This window comes from Chiloscyllium punctatum, chromosome 20 (assembly GCF_047496795.1).
Source record: "Chiloscyllium punctatum isolate Juve2018m chromosome 20, sChiPun1.3, whole genome shotgun sequence".
Lineage (NCBI taxonomy): Eukaryota > Metazoa > Chordata > Chondrichthyes > Orectolobiformes > Hemiscylliidae > Chiloscyllium > Chiloscyllium punctatum.
Genome location: NC_092758.1, coordinates 16,657,447 through 16,680,641, shown reverse-complemented (window position 1 = coordinate 16,680,641; position 23,195 = coordinate 16,657,447). Strand labels below are relative to the sequence as shown.

At 39.5% G+C, this 23,195-nt stretch overlaps 1 protein-coding gene across 1 annotated transcript in view; it reads right to left on the bottom strand.

The window, feature by feature from the left end:
• LOC140492310 (uncharacterized) overlaps nucleotides 1-8,590 on the bottom strand; it is a 54,186-nt gene extending 45,596 nt beyond the window's left edge. The window contains exon 1 of the mRNA XM_072591259.1: nucleotides 8,534-8,590. The gene's annotated coding sequence lies outside the window, so the exon portion shown is untranslated. The remainder of the gene's footprint in view (nucleotides 1-8,533) is intronic.
• Between the last annotated feature and the right edge of the window lie 14,605 nt (nucleotides 8,591-23,195).

Genomic DNA, 23,195 nt, shown 5'->3' with positions numbered 1-23,195 from the left:
ACCTGGTCTAAGAGAGCCAGCCACACCCAGCCAGGCTGCTTCTACTATAGAACATAGAACATAGAACAGTACAACACAGAACAGGCCCTTCAGCCCACGATGTTGTGCCGACCATTGATCCTCATTTCCAACTTTAAAAAAAAGCAAGGCCTCACATGGCACCTCTCATTCAATCCCTCTCTGAAAAGAAACCAGGACAAAATGCACCTCTTAAAGCCATAGTATTTTCACATTGTCTGGATAAATAGAGAAAAATTCAGGAATGTCCCAGAAGCTACAAAGGGGTAGATTTTGAAAACAAGGAAAGGCTTACCAACCAAACCATAATTACCTGTGCGTAAGTCAGTCTATAAACATGATGGCAAAAGAAAAGACAGCAATTTGGGTGAGACATTTTTCCCATTTGACTAATACACAGGAACATGGCTTAAAAGTGAGCTTCAGCCTGCTCTGTTTGTGTTAGTGACCTGGCATCCTGGTGAGTGGACCAATGTCGTTTGAAGGGGACAATTCTGAGACAAGCTATTAAACCCAATCCCCTACACTGTACAGAGTAAAGGCAGTGAAAAGGTTCTCGCTGGCTCGGAGGTCTGACAGATAGCCACTGCCAAAACTAAACAGAACAAAGGAATTTCAATCCACCCTCAAAGCCAAGAATCTCAAAGTCATATGTTCATTGTCAATATGTGAATACTCCTTGATCAAATTAATTCACATGGGAAGGGATTCTTTGTGAGGCTAACCTGTTGTGATTAATTTAGGGAGTGAGTGAATAACAAATGGTACCAGTTCTTCCTTTTCACCAAGGAGCTTAACAATTTGGGTTATCCCATCTGGAACTGTAGTAACCTGGGAAACCTTGCCTGGGGTCTTGCCATACCAGGATCAGCCAGCTAGCAATGATACTTAGCCAATTGGCTTCAGCGTTTAGAAGGAACAAACCTGGCAGATATTATTGGAAGAATGCTTTTTTGGAAGATATTTCCACAATTCTCATTTCACCCATACTACACAGCCTTGAAACTCTCCTTCCTTGAACACAGACTCAACAAGTCTCTCTCAAACTGTTGTTTATTTTTAACTGACTGAAACTCAAACATCAGTAAATCAGGAAAACCAAACCTGCCACAGAAGAAGTGATTTACTTTGTGACTCATTTATTTCAGAGTCTCAACTCGACTGAAGCTTTCTCATGACATTAGATCATTAGCATCAAGAATTGCAGCACACATTAAATAAAATGAAATTATCACAAGGTTTTTTTCAGTTCATTGTAATTTTTAAAGTTCCTGCTTTAACTATTCAAATATTGCTTCCTGACTTGTTTTAAACATAATAATTTCCAAGACGAGTATTTGTGAGAGTCAATGAAAACTGTTCAAAGAACGACCTCCTTGTTTCATCACTGTCCATTCATTGACAAACAGAGAAGGGGCTCTTTGTTTTTCCTGATTTCTTTCTTAGAAATAAGGAAGGTTCTGACAGTTAAGTCAGGAAGAATATTCAAGACTTAATATTTCATCCAATTTTGATAAATTGATCTGTTTCGCTCTACCAATTATGATTTTTTAAAAATTGTATTCAATGAACAATTTATTAATCACATATCACAATTCAGTTCAGTTCATTAATGTCTGTTCAAACACATCAGTTTTCTCAGGGACAGTTGGCTGGAAATTCAGAACTTACATTAAAACGAAAAGGAATTCCAACTCTATTCATGGCCCTTCAAGTGGAAACTAACTCCAACGGCAAGGGCTAGTTTAATAACCATGTAACTGGAAATGGTGATGATCCAAATGACTGAAAGTGATCTTGCTCTCACTGAATGACAGTCTTACTCTCCATCTCATTTAAAATTGAATCAATGAAGGATGTGGAAAATGAAAATATTCTGCATTAAACTTCAGGAACCGCAGTGCCAAATTTCTGTTCTTTCAGTCACATTTTGTGTCCGGAATTGACAATTTGCAGCAAATTCGGTCAGTCTGGTTGCTGTGAATTAAATTAAGCAGAACTCTGATTGAAAATGGAAGTATGGGAAATAATTGAATCATAAATTCTGCACACTGAATGTATTCTATATAAAAGTGCTGGGTAGGCTATACTGGATGAAACAAACTCACAGCTGAATTCCCCCATGTGGTGAGATCCCAGTCTCAGCTGTGCTGTGCCATCAAAGTGTGAAACAGCCACAGCTCTGAAAGTGGAAGTTATTTGCAAACTAAAACTATTCTGATAAATGCAATTTTGTTGAAATTATTTATCTCAGAAAGTTTCACAATGACAATAATATTTTTCTCTTGCATAATTCACTTCAAATTTGAATGCAAAATCTTAACAAAAATAATGTAGCATTAGATCAAGTAATATATAAAGTAATTGGAAAATTTACTCTGCAGATGGACTACCGGTCCATTTCTGCTCAATTGAGTCAAGTACCATTGCCTGAACACAGTCAAGATTTTAATCTATAGAACAGAACATTGAATACGATCGGCCATGAAATCCAGTGACCATTTACCATCATATTACTCTCCATATCAATGTAGACTTCTTCTCCAATGCCTGGGTTTTAGTTATTGTTTACAATGATTTGTAATCCCACTGTTTAGGAAATGAGTGGATGATTTTGAGCTGTACTCAAAACCATCAATCTGGTTAAGTCGAATTCTCACTAATCATCAATTAACACTTTAGAGTGAGAATTTCTTTCCCTTCAAAAGGTGAGTCACAGTTCGAAGCAAACTGGCCTGTGATCCCCTATGGATACAGAGATAAGAAGTGGTTGGCCAACAACTCTCAGGAGAAAACTATCCTTTGTGGATGATGTACCAAACTACAGACTATTTCACTTTTCCAAAAATAGACTAAAATTGTGGTTAAAAACAAACTGCAGCCACTGGTCTGTGTGTGTTAGTGTGTTAGTTGAATTGTGTGCTGTGATGTTGACAGCTTGAGAACAACCATTAGACATCCCTGTGCAGCAGGTAAAGAATGCTGGAGATTAATTAGAATTCCTACAGTGTGGAAACAGGCCCTTTGGTCCAAAATGTCCACACCAACCCTCCAAGGAGTAACCCACCCAGACCCATTCCTTCTACCCTATATTAACCCCTGACTAATAACCTACACTATGGGCAATTTAGCATGGCCAATTTACCTAACCTGCACACCTTTTGATTGTGGGAGGAAACCGGAGCACCTGGAAGGAACTCATGCAGACACGGGGAGAATGTGCAAACTCCACAGAGACAGTCGCCTGAGGCTGGAATCGAACCCGGGTCCCTGGCACTGTGAGGCAACAGTGCTAACCACTGAGCTGCCCTACCACCCATACCTTGGTTAATTATGGTTAATATATAAATGATGGGTAGAGCCAGAATAATGTCACATTTTTTAATCATTATACAACAGATCATAATGGAATGCAAGGAAGTCTACCAAGTTACAGTCTATTGCAAGGAACATATATTAATTTGGGCAGGGGATTTAACATTTAATAGTTACCTTATAGAGGAGGAATCGACACCAAGTATTCATTTTCAGCTTTATTTCATACCTTAGCATGTTTTTAATTTGCAGAGCTGTGTTATGAATCCTCAGTACCGTGGCATGTAAAAGAACATGACAAGTTAGATATTATCATTTTAAAAGAAGTAACTACAACTTTCTTTGGAATAAAATCTGAGACACTCACTGTTAACTTTCAGATATCAAGGAATTAAAACATTGAGGTTGTTTTGACAAAACAAAATACATTTCCAGCAACTTCTGTCTCTATCAAATTCCTGAGTTATCAGCTCTATATTATCCTCTTCCTGCTCCTGTTCCTTGCATGTTTTCTCTACAACAGTTATTCCATTGCTATCAATCTAAACAAGCCTCATTGATTTAGTGACATCACGGACAGAGCAGGTCAGGGTAATGGAGTCTCCCTCAGTCACTGCATAAGAAGCTTCCACTGTGACTGTGTGATCAAGGTATTCATTTAGGGTGGAAACAATGACTTGATCATTGAAAACAGTGGCAACATTCTGTCTCCTACATTTAATTGCGACCAGATTAATGGTCAAAATAATGATCTGATCCCTGAGAACATCTGTAAAAACCGCTGCATCTTCAAAAAGGAAGGCAAAATCTGCACACTGAAAAACCTGTCAGTAAAAACTGGTCACTGAGGAGATCAGTCAAATCTCAGAGTTGGCCTTGTTTATGCTGATAATTTGTATTTTTGTATAATTTGTATAATTAAAGAATGCTGGAGATTAATTAGAATTCCTACAATGTGGAAACAGGCCCTTTGGTCCAAAAAGTCCACACCAACCCTCCAAGGGGTAACCCACCCAGACCCATTCCTTCTACCCTATATTAACCCCTTATCTTGATTCCTTAACTGTGAAGACCAGTTCCATTTAGTTTTAATTAGCATAGAATCAACTTCACAAATCAGCTGAGTTTCATGCGATCAGTGACTGACTAATAAAGTGCGTACATTTTATCATGTAAATCTGCAAGAGTGAGAGACAGCAGACAAGATGTTCGACTTTTGCAGTAACTAATAAACAGGGGTGCTGAAATTCAATGAAGCCAAGTACCATCGTCTTGCCTTGTGTCATCTGGGAACACATTACTGCGCTAGGGAGATTGATTAAGATCTGAATACAATGGCTATTCACCCAGACTATTTTTGAATTAAACAATATCCATCATCTCCCAACAAAAACTCCCTGTCCAAGTGATGTCATTTCTACAATGTCTGGAGGTAACACCTAATCAGTTAAATGAAAAAACATGTTACACGTGCTGGAGATTTGCAGTAAAAGTAGGAAGTGTTGGAGTAACTCTTGCAAAGTCTTTGCAGAGAAACAGCAGTAACTAATCAAATCCAATATGACTCTTCTTTGGAACTGAATTGTTTGAACTGTCTCAGCAATGAAACATCAAGTGATATCTCATAACCATTCTAGTGGATACTTATTGTCTTGCTGTGCTGTTATCTCCTGGTCAGATGAAAACAGAAACACAGACAAGTGCATCAAAGTTTGAAACATCAGTCTCATTTGACAGGCGATGAGTGCAAGCCTGGGCTAACCTCAGACCTTTAACCAATAGAAGGACAGTGAGGAGTTAATTTATTTAAGACAAGCAGTTAACCACTGTTTGCCTGATTACACATCTATATCAATTGATACAGTAAGGTTGAGCAAAAATACCCAATATTAAAATGTATGGACAAAACCCTGGATTTTTGGGCAGAACCCTGGACTTTCAAAACTTTTAAAAAGAAAAAGGGAGTGCTGGACTGAGTACTGTGGGAAATACAAACACAACCAGCAAAATGGACATTGTTGTCTGGGACTGTTATTCAGGATGGAATCTCAAATTACACCTCTTCTTTAAAAGAACAATCAAACAAAACCAACAGACCCTAGCCTGAGACAGCTGTTACATCTCAGGTTATACAGCACAGACACTTAGGAGCCTACAGAGATATTTGACATTGAACTTTGATAAAAACCCCTACACACATACTCTAACCATTGGAAAGCAATTAAACTCAGTGGAGGACATCAAGAGCACTATGAAAATTACAGATTTGGCATGGAGTTGTTGGGGCCGACAGTCAATATAACTGACTCACCGGAGTTGAAATTTGAACAATAACATCTGAACACAGGCATTTTGAAACCAAGAACTCTGACAGCAAAAACCTCAATGACCAACCATGACCATGTGAACTAGACAAACCAAATCCACATCTGAATCCACCAAAGCCACAAGCCCTCATTCACAACCTGAAGAAAAAAGCCACTTGCAAAATGCATCAAAAATGAAGAATATTAGTTACCCAAACAGAGGTTGCTGGAAAAGCTCAACAGGTCAGGCAGCATCAGTGAGGAGAAATCAAAGTTAACATTTCAGGTCCACTGACCCTTCCTCAGAACAGAGTAATGACTGTTTTTGTTTCTGATTATAGCAACTGCAGTTCTCACAGTTTTTAATATCAGTTACCCACCAGATAAGCACAAAAAAAGTCTCATGTACGTTACCATATCAGCAAACTCAACACAATCTGAAAAAGTCTGAAATCTTCATTGAGGCTCCAGGTACAGCAGGCCAGAACAGCCAGGCACACTTTAAAACCATGTTCTGAATGGCAAACACAAACTCATGACCCTAAAATTTTAACATAGCTGGTAGGGAGGGGAAGGCATGTGGTGCCAGCGCATTGGGACCCAATGGATCTGAATTCAGGTTAAAAGTCTAGATATAAATACTGTTTGTCTTCTGTGTGTCAGCAAAGAATCTCTAATCATGGTAATCTTTTTTGCATTGTGCGTTTTTAAGTACAAGTGTCTTCCTGTGCATTTCATTGTATTAACTTAGAATTTACTGAGTTATTCATTTCTTATATTATAATTTCCTTTTGTATCTTAAATAAATAGAGATTATTTTACCCTGAAACACCTGTCTCCTGTTTCTTCATTCATATTCTCATAAATAAGTAGTGTCCAGAACCAGAGATCGGGAAGCAATTTGAACTGCTCAAACATTAGGAAAATAACTGATCTCAAAGCAGCACCCTACAGGGAATTCAGTGGAACCTATGACATTCAGCATCATTGACCTACCTAGCGTTTTGAGACAATGATTCCTTATTCAAAACCTTTGTGGATGGGGAAAACATTATCCTGATGTCCAATCTGTTCAGCCCTTTCAGAAGTTTATACCTTTTAATGTGATTGTTTCTCATTTTCCTGCACTCCAGTGAATACAGAGTTGATCTAATTTCTGCTCAAACGACAAACAAGTTGTCCGAGGAAAATGTCTGGTGAATGTTTACTGCAGTCCTTCTGTACCAACTATATCCCTTCTTAGCTAAGTATATCCAATCTGCACTTAGAGGTGTGAACAGTTGCACTAAGGCAACTTTGCTCTTGTACTGAAATCCTCTTGCACTAAAGGCCAACATACCGTCTGTCTTCCTAATAGCTTGCTGCAAATTTCTGAAGGTGCCATACAATGGATTAATGCTTTACCCACTGGAGTTTGGATGGAGCAGTGTACTCTGCCAGAAGGAACCCTTGCTTATGCAGAAGAATGTGGCAGTACATTTTTTAAAAAGATTTGTAGGTAACAAAATAGCATTCACAAATCTAATTCCAGTGGACTGAGGAATTAATCAGTATTCATAATATGTTAATGAATGAAAAACTGGTTCCTGCTTATTATGGACAGGAAACCTGACCTGTTCAAAAAGTTCACAGCACTTAAATTGTCAAAAATTTAATTGGGAAGCAGAAATGCTGCATGTGCCCCCACCCCATCCTTATAAAAGCTTCAGGCAGTCCAGGAAACTTCCTGTCATGATTATCATTGTTGAGGCTAGGTTCAATTTCACAACCTCAGTACTTGAATGGAAATTCTATCAATTGTTGGTCGAGATTTGAGCTTATATCAACACAAAATATTAGCCTGTGTCTCAGGGTTGCTCAGTCAGTGATACCACCACCTGCTCTAAGCTCTGAGAAGTTAATGGCAACATCCACCAGGCTGGATTTATTTTGAAAATCACTTCACATTTTATATAAAATTTGGTCAGTTGTTAGATTGGTTCAACTTACAGCAAATTGCACAGAAAAATATATATTCCTTTGGGAACATTTTTGGACACTCCCAGAAATCAATTGAGCAGCTTCTCCAAAAGAGCTTGTAGGGAAAAATTAAAGCTCATAAAATTAAAGACAATTAAAATGGACAAGGGACATCGCAGTTTACCATTAAAGCCAAACTTTTGCTTCAAGGATTGTTTTATAGATCTGTGCCTTTCAGATTTATTTACTTCAAAAACTGGTTATATTGTTCCTGATTTTCCCTCTCCCGCCTTCTTCTGCCTGGATCGATCATATCCTAAGTTTTGGAGTGGATCAGGGACATTGGAGTTTAACATTAAGGTTGTGATTGAAGCTTTCAACCCTGCGAATGATCTTGTCCCTAGGATTTGGGATAGAGGCCAGAGGAGAGTAGGAGCCCTACTCAGCCTTAATTTGTAGAGAAGCTGGAATGTCCAAACATTGACTTTGAGGTTTAACAGCCTTTCTATTAGAAAGCTGTAGTTTCTCTGCATTGTGCTCCACTTTTAGACAACTTTTGTATTTCAGGTAGAATTAGCCCAACTCAGTGATGACTGAACTTTGAGCTGAAAAGGAAGAGGAAGTTCATCTTTTCTGTGGTTTCACAACAGAAACTTGCTGATTTTGACAGTACTGAGAGCCTCATCATTTTTTATAAAGAATTGATTTAAACGTGATTTAAGTACTTTCTAAACTTTTATTCAAGATGACATCGAACTCCAGGAGTCTGAAGCCTGGAACACAGAGTTGCACAAGTAGGGATGCAAAATCAGTGCCAACGACGGCCATGCCCCAAATATGAGTAAAATAAAGATTGAGGGGTGCAGCCTTACATTCGCAACGAACGACAGTCCACTTACATTTTTAGGAGTGAGACAGAGGTTAGAAAGACTCACCCACACAACTCCAGTAAATTATTCATCGAGGAAAAGCCGAGACATGCCTCCTCTCTCCCCTTGTGAAATGAATTTGCAGGAACCATCACTGTCGATGCAGAACTGAAACTTATCAACAATTTCTGTTTCTGCTCCCGATGTCATGTGCTATTTATCCAGCGGATTCATATTGAACAGGCTGGGACACCCGAAACATGAATAGGGTACTGTCAAAATCGCAGTGCATGCTGGGAATAGAATATACCATTAAGCATCGTACTATACTAATAAAATAACTGCTTAGAAGTGGTTCAATGTATTAATTTTCAATAAACTGATACCTAATCCTATCTGTCACGACAATCTAAGTCACTCAAGTTCTGAGGAAGGGTCTCAGACTCGAAACGTTAACTCTTATTTCTCTTCACAGATGTCGGACCTGTTGAGCTTTTCCAGTAACTTCTGTTTTTGGATCTAAACCATTGACTCTACAGGGACTCACGGCAACAAGATGGATTTGGATCCCTGTTCCTGAATTATTAGCCACATGCTCTTGTGGATGTGTACATCACAGAACAGGAATCTGTTGCAAACGATACTACTGCGGTAATTAGTGTTATTCGCCAATTAGTTTAGTAAAAACAAAACTTGATTATTATTTTAGAGAGAAAGGAAAACACCCGACCGCTTTAGAAAACATTGTAAATTACTAAATCACGAAAATAATAATGAAGACCTGAGATAAATTTTAATCCACTTGCTCAGACATGTCATAACACACCTCTGAGTAGGCGGGACTTCATCCCAGACCTTGAGCCTGACCTCAACCTCCCTTCACCAGAGCCTTTCATCTCAGGTTCCCACCACTGATGAGCTGAAGGTATCAGAAGTAGGCTTTTCAGTTCCTGAATTTGCCAAATCCTCGTCTACAGTGCAATCATTCTTCCCCTAACAGTGACCTCCCATTCCATCCAGCCCATGATTTTGCTGTTCTCCTTGAAGTATTTGTGAATAGTGATTTGAATGTGTCAATTAAATAATTATGGTGAACTTCTGGCTGAAGATGTGACTGAGGTTACCAAAGGCCAGCTGCAAGTATTCAGGACTGAATCCTGAAGATAAGAATCTCCTCCCCCACTCACCCATTGTACTCGATGCTACTCTCTCCCCACCCCCACCCTCCTCTAGCTTATCTCTCCACGCTTCAGGCCTTTATTCCTGATGAAGGGCTTTTGCCCGAAACGTCGATTTCGCTGCTCGTTGGATGCTGCCTGAACTGCTGTGCTCTTCCAGCACCACTAAACCAGTATTTGGTTTTCAGCATCTGCAGTCATTGTTTTTACCCACTGAGAGTCGGTTTCCAAGCGCATATTTGTCTCTGTCACATTCCAGACCCAGGGGAGGGTGCACACAGGGAATGCCTATTCTCCTCCCGCCTCAGGGAATCCTGTTATAGGGGAAACAGGCTTGGAGACCTGTTATAGGTGTGTCCTTTACAAATTCCTCTCCCACTCGCGTGTATCCACCCTGATAAATTTCCTTGTGGGCAAAAAGTCACAGCATAAGTCGAGGAAGATCTGAAGAATAGTTCTACTGGGCTTGAAATATTAACTCTGTTTCTCTCTCCACAAATGTTGCTGGACCTGTTAGGTTTCCTCAGCATTCTCTGTTTTCAAATCTCCAGTATCTGCAGTAATTTGCCATTATTTGAGAAAAAGCATAACCTTTTGTCACATGGATTTATCCATTTCCTCTCCTTTGATTTTGGATTTTTTTTTATTTTAGGTTGCTCTCCTCATCGATAAACTGAACATTTAATGGAATTGTACTGCTTTTTTTCTACAACAGTGACTCCAAGGAAGGAACATGCTTGTTTAAATGTAATAAGACGCAAAATTGTAAATAAAATAATGATATTAATAGTTACATAAATTAATTTGAAGTATTGTGACCGAAACGCTACCATTGTTCCTAGTTCTAACAGACAACTCAAATTGTTTTTATTTTGTGGATGGACAAGGTCATATTCCATGAAAAGTACCAGACAATCCTGAACATGGTCCTATTGGCTGGGAATAGAAACCACACACAGGGCAAGTAAAACAGCAGATACTTACTTTTCAGAAAAGCTCTGGGAGCTGATGGAATTCAGAACCGTGAATGCTATTAAAATAACAAGTTGCACCCGCGGATAACATTGGATTGTGGTACAATTAATCTGAGACTTGCAAAACTCACGTTTTGCGGGATTGTTCATCTGTTTCAGACACAATTGAATAAAATCATCCTGAAAAAGAATACAACATTTTCAGGCTCAAAGTTTAGTCTGACCATGTTTAGAAAAATTTAATATGTTGATTTCTTGTAAATAATTGCATATATAATGCGGAGACGAGAAGAAAGTGTAAGTATGTACGGCAGAGAGTGCATCTCTCACTGAAACACCAAGGGATACATTCTGTTCGTCATTCCTTTTGAAATTGCGAAAATGAACAAAACTGTGTTGACAATTTTACCAGAAACAGCAATCGGAGCAGTCCGTATAACAGTGACTCACACTCTATTGCATGTGCTGATTTTTTTTTACTGAACCAATTGGCGAATATCAGTAATTATCGCAGTAGTATCGTTTGCAACAGATTCCTGTTCTGTGATCTACACATCCACAAGAGCATGTGGCTTTTTTTTTGCCATGAACATCATCACTGTTAAAATCATAGCAACATGGGGAACTCTTATATTGCTTCTCTTCAAGCTTGCTCCCCGTCTTGCTCCAGTTGTCATATTTCCTTTCAATCCTGCCCTACGCCTGAAATCGCAAGGATGGCATAGTGGCTAGTACTACTGCCTCAGAACTCCAGAGGTTCAATTCCCACCTCAGGCAACTATCTGTGTGGAGTTTGCACATTCTGCCTGGGTTCCCTCCCATAGTCCAAAAATGTGCAGGTTGGATGAATTGGCTATGCTCAATTGCCCATAGTGTTAGGTGAAGGGATAAGTGTTAGGGGAATGGGTCTGGGTGGGTTATTCTAGTTGGACCGAAGGGCCTGTTTCCACACTGTAAGTAATCTAACCTGTCTTCTTCTGTTCCCACCAATGACTCATGCTTTATTCATTCAGGGGGTGGGTCAACATTTCTTGTCCATCACTGTTTGCCCTTGAGAAGGTGAGGTGAACTGCCTCCTTGAACCATTATTGTCGATGTGATGGACGTGGTATGGCTCAGTGCCGTCAGATTTTTGGTTGGTGGGTCATCTTACTGACCACCTCCCTTTCATCCATCATGTGATTGAGTTAAAGTTTAAAATTCTTCATTTAAAGTTTCAATTTTAAAGAAGGTAGATACAATTTAACTGTCACAAGCTGCTAGGAAGGGTGCACTGGAAATCAATCTGGAAATCAATTTCTTGATTGTCATCATTGTGAAAAATGACAAATTTAATCATGAGGATAGTTTTAGTCTGACCCCGACTGCTACCTTTCCCTTATTTGTTCAAAGAATCGGGGTGGGCAATGTATGCCAGTACCTCCCATAATTGCCCAGACAGCTGTTAAGAATCAACCACATTGCTTTGAGTCTGGACACACATGTAAGCCCGACCAGATAAGGATGGCAGTTTTTCTTCCCTAACAGGCATGAGTGAGCAAGATGGCTCTTCCTCATCAATAAAACCAGTTTCATTATTATCATTACTGCCTTTTTTCAAGACTTTTATTGAATTTTCATCTGCCATGGCAAAATTCAAATCCGAGTCCCCAGAACATTACTTGGGTCACACGGTTAATCGCCTTGCAACACTCCCATGAGGCAATCTCTTCCTGAACCTATCAACAGTCAACTTGAGGTAGAAAATGGCTGTGTTTGGAGCATTAGCTTTAGGATTGCAGCTCCTTCATCACATAGTTGAGTATAAATCATAAGTCACTGAATTTATCGCAGAGGATTACAGTGTTATGCAGTGATATTTGAACAAACCCAGTTGTTAAATCTTTCATCTTTTAGAATAAGTTGTAAGTTTTGGTTCATAATATGTGAATCCCAGAACATCTTTTATGTCACCCTCTCAAAATACCTTAAGGTTTTATAACAAAAGGTGACATCTCAGCTCAGACAATGCATTAAAGGTGTGAGGTCAGAGTCTGTCTGTATCCCAATCTTGAGTCAGACTGGTTCTATTTCCAAAGTGGAATTTACAAAATATTACATTGCCTGCATTGACTGCCTGCAGATTGTGCATTTTTTGAGCAAAATAGAATGTATCTGCAAATATAATTCTGCATTTACAAATTCATCCCATAGAGATGTGTGTGTGCATGCATGAGAGAGAGAGTGAGTATGTGCATGTGATTATATGTGCGTGAGTGTGAGTGTACGTGAGAGAGATGTGTTTGCATAAGTGAAAGCTTGATAAAATGCGTTTGTCTGAGTGTGGTGGAGTATAAGCCTATGAGAGAGTGTGTGTATGGGTATGAGTGTGGGGGTTGTGTGTGTGTACATTTATGAGACAGGGTGTCTGCATGAGTGTGTGAGTATGTATGTGTGTGTGTGAGAGAGAGTGTATAGTGCAGTGAAGTCACTTGTAGTGTAACATGAACCCAAGATCCTGGTTGAGGTCATCCTCATGGGTACCAAACTTGGTTATCAGGCCTCTGCTTGGCCACTTTGTGCTGTTGCATATCCCAAAGTCTGTCTTGGAGATCAGTCACATGAAGATCTGAGGCCAAATGTCCCTGACCGCTGAAGTGCACCCTGACTGGGAAGGAACACTCCAGTCTGTTGATTGTTGTGCAGTGTCCATTCATCAGTTGTTGTAGTGTCTGCTTGGTCTTGCCAATGTATCATCTCTCAGGGCATCCTTGCCTGCAGCTTATGACATAGACAATGTTGGCTGGGCCACATGAATACCTGCCGCCTACACGGTTGGGGGTGTCCCCATGGTAATGGTGATATCCATGTTGACACTCTGACACATTTTGCAGTGGTTGACATGACAGAGTTGTACAGTGTTGTGTTCAATGCTGCCCTGAAAGCTGGGCAGTTTGCTGTGAACAATCATCTGTGGAAGGTTTGTTCGTTACTTAAAGGCGAGAAATAAAGGAAGGCCTTGGTGAGATGCTCATTCTCAGTGATGATGTGTTACAGGATACGAAGAACATGGTGTAGTTTTTCCGCTCCCGGGAAGTACTGGACAATGAAGGGTACCCTATGAAGTGCATCCTATGTCTGTCTCCTGATGCAGTCACTACAGTTCCTCATTGTGGCATGTCAGAACTGGTGATCGATGAGTTGAGCATCATACCTTGTTTTAATAAGGGCATTCTTGAGCACCTTCATGTATCCATCATGTTCCTTTTCATTTGAACACATCCTGTGTATGCATAGGTGTTGGCTGTTTTAATATGATTAGGGTAGAACCTAAAGAAGTGCAGCATTGTGAGGTTATCCATGGATTTGTGGTAGACTGAGGTACTGAGGTGCCCATTCTTAATGGAGATGCATGTGTCCAAGAATGAGACAGATACTAAAGAGTACATGATACTCTCCCTCTCTCTCCCTCACACACACAAGCAAACACACATACTTTACCAAGCTTTCATATACCCAAACACACACTCTTTCACACGCACTCACACTTACACATTCACTCTCTCCTTCTCCCTCTCATGCACACAAACACATGTAAATCTATTAGCAGACTTGTATTTACAGATACATTCTATTTTGCTCAAAACATGCACAATCTGCAGGCAGTCAATGCAAGCAGTCAATACATGTAATATTTTGTTAATTCCACTTTGGAAATAGAACCAGTCTGACTCAAGATTGGGATACACAGAGACTCTGATCTCACTCCATTAATGCATTGTCTGATCTGAGATGTCACCTTTTGTTATAAAACCTTAAGTTATCTTGAGACGGTGACTTAAAAGAAGTTCTAGGCGTTACATATTAATGAACCGAAACTTGCAACCCATTTTAAAAGATGAAAGACTTAACAATCAGATTTGTTCAATACATCACTATGTAACACTGCAATTTTCTGCTATAAATTCTGTGTCTTATGATTTTATATTCCACAACCATCTGATGAAAGAACAGCACTTCCTCCATATCATGTGTTTGGAAGAGCAATGAGCAGTGAGGAAACTCAGTACAGGCAGTGAGGAAGATATCAAAGGAGGCTTTGCTGAGAGGCCAAGAGTTGACTGCTCAGGTCCTGGGGTTGGAGGCTGTGGGAACAAGAGCTGAAGTGCATGTATTTGCCAAGATCTGACTTAAGGCAGGAGATGCCGGATAGAGAGTCTAGATTAGAGTGGTGCTGGAAAAGCACAGCAGGTCAGGCAGCATCCAAGGAGCAGGAAAATCAACATTTTGGGTAAAAGCCCTCTATTCCTGAAGGACTTTTGCCTGAAACGTTGATTTTCCTGCTTCTCAGATGCTGCCTGATCTGCTGTGCTTTTCCAGCACCACTCTAATCTAGACTCTCTACCTGGCATCTGCAGTCCTTGTTTTCACCTAGGAGATGCTGGGTAGCCTTTCGTTGAGGCTGGAAGAGGCTCTATATTTGAAAAGCCTCTGTGAAACTGGAGGAGCTTTCGCATTCTGAATCAGCCCTGTTCTTATAGCGGGCAGTGATGTCATTCCCATCTCCAATCTCTCAGATACAGTCTGTCTCCAATGGAAACATAGAGATTCATCTCAACAGTACAACAGGAAAACTGATTAGATCCAAGTCAATGACAGTCTATCTTATAGTTAAACATGTTGCTGTGGAGGTTGGGAAGTGCATATGTATGGAGCACAGGAAAATAGATCCATTATTCGTACAGTGAAACTAGATTTTTCTGTGTATCTCTGTAAGTGCAGCTCCTTCACAGTGAATATTAATAAGTTAATGACATAAAACTGTTTCATTTAGCATGAACATCCACATGTCAAACAGATAGAGGGCTCATTTCAACATTGAACTAAATCTGACACCTCTCCTCTCATTGACACTTTTTATTGAGTACTGCTGGTGTTCAAAATGTTTCCAGTTGCCACACATTCTGTGCTTCCAAAAAACATTGAGTTAGGAGCAGAACTAAAGGAAGAGATAAGGGTAGGGAATCAATGGCCGTGAATGGAGATGGAAATAAAGAAACACAGAATACAAGAGCAGGAATAGGCCACTCTGTCCTTCCAGACTACTCTGCCATTCCATGCCGTCATGGCTAATCATTCAATGCAGTACCTTATTCCCACTTTCTCCCCTTATCTTTTGATCCCTTTAACCCTAAGAATTTTATCTAACTCCTTAAAAAATTCAATATTTTAGCATCAAATGCTTTCTGTGGCAGAGAAATCCAAAGGATTTCTACACACTGGGCAAAAACATTTCCCCTCAACTGAGTCCTAAACAATCTATCTCATATCTTTACACTGTGGCCCCTGGTTTTAGATGCCCCAGTCATCATGAACATCCTCCCTGCATTTTCCTGTCTCATTCTATTAGAGTTTTACATGTTTCTATGAGCACCACCCCTCATTTTTCTGAACTCTAGTGAAAATAGCCTTAACCGGTCCAGTATCTCTTCTTATTTTAGTCCTTCCATCACAGAAATCAGTCTCGTTAACTTTCCTTGCACTATCTCAGTAGTCAAAATGCCTTCCTCTGACAATGAGAATACAATTTCCCATAATACTTCAGGAGTAGACTTAACAAGGTCCTTCTACTGTAGCTGCAAGACCTGCTCCTGTACTTCCCTTTCTTAGATCTAATTCTATCTATACATTGCCAGTTTAATTCCTTCCCCAATGTTACCACTGCAGATTGAGGTGCTTCCAAGCTCCCCCATACAGAATCCACTTCATGAAAGTGAATATCTTTCCACTTCATTGTGTTAATTTCCATTTGAAATAGCAATGCTACCCCACCTTTTTTTTCCTCTTTATCTGTCCTTTCTGTGATAACTGAATGACTGCTGAATATTCCATTCTCATCTCTGGACTTCATTATCTGATCTTTATCTTACCTGTTTACAGCTATTTATACAGCTAGTTCCTTGTGGAACAAACACAATTAAATCACAATCAGCCACAAAGCTTTGAGGCTATTCTATTTAACACCCTTTGTCCTGTGCACGTTATTTTTCACCACAACCATTTGATTCTTTCTCTTGAACTCTCTGCAATTCACTTTTCTCATTTCTCATTTTTTTCTTTCAGTTCCATCTTTGTTTTCCTCTGTATAGAGTGTACAGTTTCTTGTCAAAGCATAAAATACACAGGGGAAGTGGTCTGATCCATCCCTGAAAGTCTTCAAATCACCCAGGAGACACCACACAAAGAGAAATTTCATCAAAATTGCAGTTAAACTGCAGCCACCATGGTCAGACAGAATAAATGTTCTTGCTTAGAATCAGACTATTGGAAATTTGATGTCTTAGAACAAAGAACGATACACCACAGGAACAGACTCTTCAGCTCACCAGCCTGCGCTGCTAAATGATGTCTTTGCAGCTAAAACCCTTTTGCCTCTCTGTGAACTGTATGTTTCTAGTCCTGCCCATTTATACATTTGTCAAGATGCCTCTTAAATCTTATTATCAGTTAAAGGGAAAGAAATATGACATAAAATGAGGAAAGATTTAATGATTTTTATTACAGTCTCTCTTTTCTACATATTGATTTTATCCAAGTTTATAATGTTCAGATAGTTCATTGTTTTGACAAAAATGTCATGATACAATGTCTTAAAAATCAAAACAGAAATATTTTAATGCAATAATAATCAATTATTATTTTGCCTTTTCTCTGTTCTTCCAAAAGTGTAAAGTTCTAGCATGTGTTTCCTTGTCTATCTTTTGTAGATTTATATGGAGTGATTTACACTCTTTATCGATGATCTGTGGCCTAACTCCATGGGTCTGCCTTTTGCCCATATCCTTTAATATCTTTGCTTAACAAAAAGATCTATCTCAGATTTAAAGTTAATAATTTATCCAGCTCCCACTATCATTTGTGGAAGAGAGTTCCAAGTGTCGATCACCCTTTGGGTGTAGAAGTACTTCCTAATGTAATATTATAAACTTTAGTGCTTTAGTAATTGTTCTTGGATTGAAGGAATCAACAAAGATAAACTGTTACACACACAGAAGGAACCACCAATTACTTTGTCTAGAATAAACTATTATGGGATAAGGACAAAATTATACAGGGATTGAAAGTAATTAGCCCTTCTGGGAGAAGTAAACAAAATTGTTTTATCAACTGCTTGATGAATGGCTGCTTCAAGCCACAATGACAGGAAGGCTGTCACTTCAGACTGTCAATGCAAAATGGACCAAAGAACAAGGAAGCTATTTCTGATAAGAAGACAAGCAACAGACTTGCAATAATTTGGATGAAAGAATCTGAAGAATCAATAATGTCACATCATAGACCTGAAGGACAAAAACCTATATAAGAAACCAGCACCAGAACAATTCAGTAGCAGAACTTTGAAGAACCCACCACAGCTCAAGGATCAAACCCTGGATACTTCCAGAGAGAGAGCCTGTTTGTTGGAATCATGCTTAACTTCCACCATTATTCAAGTAATACCTAGATTGAGTTGTGAGGCTTAAATTGCTTATTCGAGGGATTTTATTTTGATTTACATGCAACAAAAATTAAATCATTGTTTCTGAACTTGATTGTCTATGAGACTTCTTAATAAGTAGCTAAATTAAAGGTGATTTATCCATGACACTAAGATCACTTCTGGTCCTAGAATGATCTGTCACTAATTCTCAGGCTATGACATCTAGTTCTAGAATCCACAACCATGGAAGTAGTTTATCTTTATCTACCCTGTCTACTCCTGTTAATAACCTGAAGACTTCAACCAGATCATCCTTTAACCTTTTAAATTCAATAGAAACCAGACCAATCTGTCTAGTTTCTCCTCAGAATTTAACCTCTGATTTCTAGTAATCATTCTTGTAAACCTATGTTGTTGTTCCTCCAAGAGTAATATATCATTACTAAGGTGTGGAGTGCAGATCTACTCACAGTACTCTGAACAGGGTCTAACCTGGGTTTTGTGCAACTGCAGCATATCTTCTGCATCCTTGTCCTCCAGTCTTCTCAATATGAAGGTCGACGTTCCTTGAGATTTCTTTATTATATTCCACCTGTGTGTGACATTTTAACGATTTATGCCTCTGAACCCCCAAGTCTCTTTGGCCATTCACCATATTTAACTTCATACCATCTAAAAAGTATCCGAATCTATCCTCTTTCCATCCGAAATGGATGACCTCACACTTGCTTACATTGAACTGCATTCACCGCAGTTTTGCCCAATCACTTTGTCTATCAATATGCTTTATAATTGTGGCTTGTCATTTGCACTGACTAGAATGTGATCTAACATTGCATCATCAACAAATTTGAATATATTACTTTCTATGCTATTATCCAAATCATTAACAAATAATGTGAATAATTGAGACACTAACACAAATGTTTGTGGGACACCACTGTTCATGTCCTGCCAATATAATTCTCCATCCATTTGTCACTACTTTCTATCATCTGCCACTCAATCAATTTCCCAGCCATGTCAGTAAGTTGCCCTCAAGTCTGTGGGCTTCTGCTGGAGTAAACAGACTTTCCTGTGGGATTTGATCAAATGTTTTCGTAGACCTCCTCCTTTCCATTACCCTCATTATGTCTTCAAAAATAAAATTCATTGAAGTTTGTCAGACATGTCCTACCTTGTCTTGAATCCATGCTGGTTCTCCCTGAATAAGTGAAAACTTTCAAGTCATTCAGTTATGCAATCCTTGATTACAAACTCCAACAATTTTCCCACAACCCAATATTAGCATCACTGGTCTGTAATTCTCCAGTTTTCATCCTAAGCCCTTCTTTAAAAGCAGATGATGTGCAATTTTCTAATTCAGAGGGATGACTTCTGTATCAAGGAACTCTGAAAGATTATGGCTAGGGCAAGTACAATGCCTACCCCTACTTTCTATAACAACTTCAGATGGAACCTGTCAGTTCCCATTAATTTGTCTCTCTTTAATTCCTGATTTGATGTTCCAAAATGAGATATGCAACCTAAAAAGGGCAACAAAACCATGTAGACAATATTTCAAAGCAATAATTCAATACAGGATTTGTACATAGCATTTTGAAGCTATAACACATAGTTAATTGTGTCAAATGTAGAAGAATGATTTATCCATACAAGTAAACCATCTAATCTTCAATACATAGACCAAGTGTATCTATATTTAAAAATAATTAGCTATTGCTTTCTTCACCAGTTTCATTTTATCAGGATAAACTGAAAGGAAGCAATCAGCATTACCATATTCAACAAATTTCAGTTCCACAAAGTGTGTTCTCACTCTTTCACAGAAAAGTCATGGAGTTTGCATTAAAGGTCATCAATAGTGCTACCAAACAGCACTTGTAAAGCAATAAACTTCTCACTGATGCTCAGTTCAGATATTTCCATGGCCACTTGACTTGTGAATTCATGACAATCTTGGTCCAAAGATGGACAAAAGATCCAAATTCCAGAGATGAAATGGGTGGCTATCCTAGATAGAAAGACTTCATTGGACCAAGAATATCATCCAGTAACACCAGCAAAATCAGAATCACTGAGAATTAGGAAAACTCTCTGTCGATTAGAGTCATACTTGTTCAGAGGAAGATGTTTATGGTTGTTGGAGTCCTGTATCCAAACGCATCAAAACCTGGGCAACATCCAGGCATGAACCGATGTGTGGCTTAAACCTTACATACTAATTAAGTGCCAGACATCTCCAACAAGAGAGAATCTATACATCACTCCATTATATTTGCTGACAAATCCATTGTTGCTTTTCCCCTTTATCAACAGTGCAGATATTACTATTGATTGGAAATTGTACTGGAGCAGTCATATAAATATCGGCTACAAGAGTAGGTCAAAGACTGGGAATTCTGCAGTCAGTAGCTCACCTCCTATTTCCTAAGTGCTTGACCACCATTTTCAAGTCACAAGATAGGGATTTGAAGGAATACTCAGCACTTGCCTGAATGGATGCAGCTTGGCTGAGGAGATTTGTCACCAACACACCAAAAGGCCATGGATTCAATTCCTAAACGAAAACTTCACCATATAATTCAGGATGACGTTTGAGTGGAAGTTACAGCTATCAATCCAAATTCTCCACTGGCACAAATATCTTTGCCATCATCAATGAAGAACTGTGTCCATCTGGCTATCTGTGAGACCACTGAATATCTGCCTTTGAATCTAGATTTATCAGCACACCTTTTCATTTTCTGATTTTTGACATCTATCAAGATAGCCCTACATAATGATGCTTCTTGTTTGGATTTATATGTTGCATGATTTTCCCTGTTCGGAGGAATGCACAATGTATATTAGCTGCTGCAATCTCCAGATCTTGAAAGCGATATCATTCAGGATTTATCTAATGGAAAGAATGAGTAGTAATTATCAAAAATCCAAGAACCCCTATTGGAGACTGCTTTTTAATGGGAAATGGGTGACAGTGGCAAGGCCAGCATTTATCATATTTAAATACTCTTCTGCATGGCGTTCAGGGGGAGCTAGCTAACTAGATGCAAAATTGACTTGAAGCTTGGAGAGAGAGGGTTGCTTATTGGGCTGGAGGCTTGTGACCTCAAGATGTGCCTTGTGTGCCACAAGGATCAGTGCTGATTCCACTGCTTTTTGTCATTCAAATAAATAATTTTGATGGAAATATGGGAGGCTTTTTTAGTAACTTTACAGGTGATATGAAAATAGGTGGTGTAGTGGACTGTGAAGAAGATTATCTTAGTGCACAAGACCTTGATCAGGTAAGTCAATGGGCCAAGACCTGGTAGATGGAGTTTAATTTGGATAAGTATGAGGTGCTGCATTTTGATAAAGAACACCAGAGCAAGACTTATATAGTTATTGGTAAGGCCCTGGGGAATGTCCTCGAACAAAGACACCTAAGATGCAGGTTTCTTGAAAATGGAGCCACAGGGAGATAGGGTGGTGAAGATGGCATTTGGCATGCTTGCCTTCATTGGTCAGACATTGAGTATAAAATTTGGAACATCATGTTATGGCTGTACAGGGCATTGGAGAGGCCACTTTTGGAATATTACATACAATTCTGGTCACCTTTTGTAAAAGAAGGATGCTGATAAACTTAAGAGGATGCAGAAAGGATTTACGAAGATGTAGCTGGCACTGGAAAGTTTAAGGTATAGGGAGAGGCTGAATAGGCTTGGGCTATTCTCTCTGCATCATTGGAGGCTGAGGGACAACCAAATAGATGTTTGTAAAATCATGAAGGGCATGGATAGGGTAAATAGCCAAGGTTTATTTCCTAGTCAGGGGGAGTCCAAAACTAGAGGGCATTTGTTTAAGGTGAGGGGGTCAAGATTTAAAAAGGACCTGAGGGGTAACATTTTCATGAAGAGGGAGATGCAGGCATGGAATGAGCTGCCAGAGGAAGGGAAAGAGGCGTCTACAATTATACATTAGAAGGCATATTGGTGAGAATATGAATAGGAAGGAGTTAGATGGATGTGGGCTAAATATTGTCAAATGGGACCAGGTTAGATTGGGATGTCTGGTCAACATGGAAAAGTTGGACTGAAGGAATTATTTCCATGCTGTATGACCCTATGAGAGCAAGGGAAACAAGGTGACGTGGGAAAAGGGTTTGGATGTTTACAGTCATATTGCGAGAGATCCTCCAAACAGCTATTCCCAGCTGTCCCTAAACCAGCAACATCTGAATGAAACCTTCAGGAAGTGTGGCGCCTTGCAGCAATAACCAATCATTATGCTTTTCACTGGATCCCAGACTTATGTCATGTTTGGATGAGGAAAAGCTCCTGTCTCAGGCCCATCTCTCATAATGGGACCTCTGAGGAGATGCTGTTAGGACCTTCCAACAAAGTACTGCCAAGGCATTACACCCCACCTTTCACCAGCACAGAGACCTTCTCCTCAGCAGTCATGTCTCCAGAATAGTTCAAGGTCACATACAAGTGAGAATAACACTGACACAGACCTGCAGCTGGAGAAGGAAGAATCCAGGCCCATTCAGAGGACTGCAGAGTCAAGTCCAGCACATAAGCCTTTGGAATCCATGCAACTACATGAACTCAAGGTATAGGTGGCAAAGTAGGCCATTCAACCCATTCAGTTTACTGCACTGTTCGATAATATCATTGGTAATCAGATAATCCTCAACTCCACTTTCCTACCTTATTGCCATAGTCCCTGATCCATTCTTGATTAAATATCTGTCCATCTTAGCCTTGGATATTCTGAATAATCAAGCCTCGAATGCCCTCTGCATTAAAGAATTCCAGAGATTCACTCCCCACTGAGCAAAGATATTCCTCTTTATATCTGTTTCAAATGGACACCCCTTACTCTGAGATTACGTGCTCCTAGACTTTCACGAAAGGGGAAACAACATCTCTGCATCTACGTTGTCATGCCCCCTCATGTTCCCTGTCACTCTGTCCATGACAGTATAAGTAAAAGTGATCACTGCACTATCCTTGTGGAGACAAAGTCCACTTTCACATTGAGAATAACCTGCATAGTGTGTGTGGCACTATCACCCTGCTAAATGGGACAGACTTTGAACCAATCTAGTAGCTCAAAACTGGGCA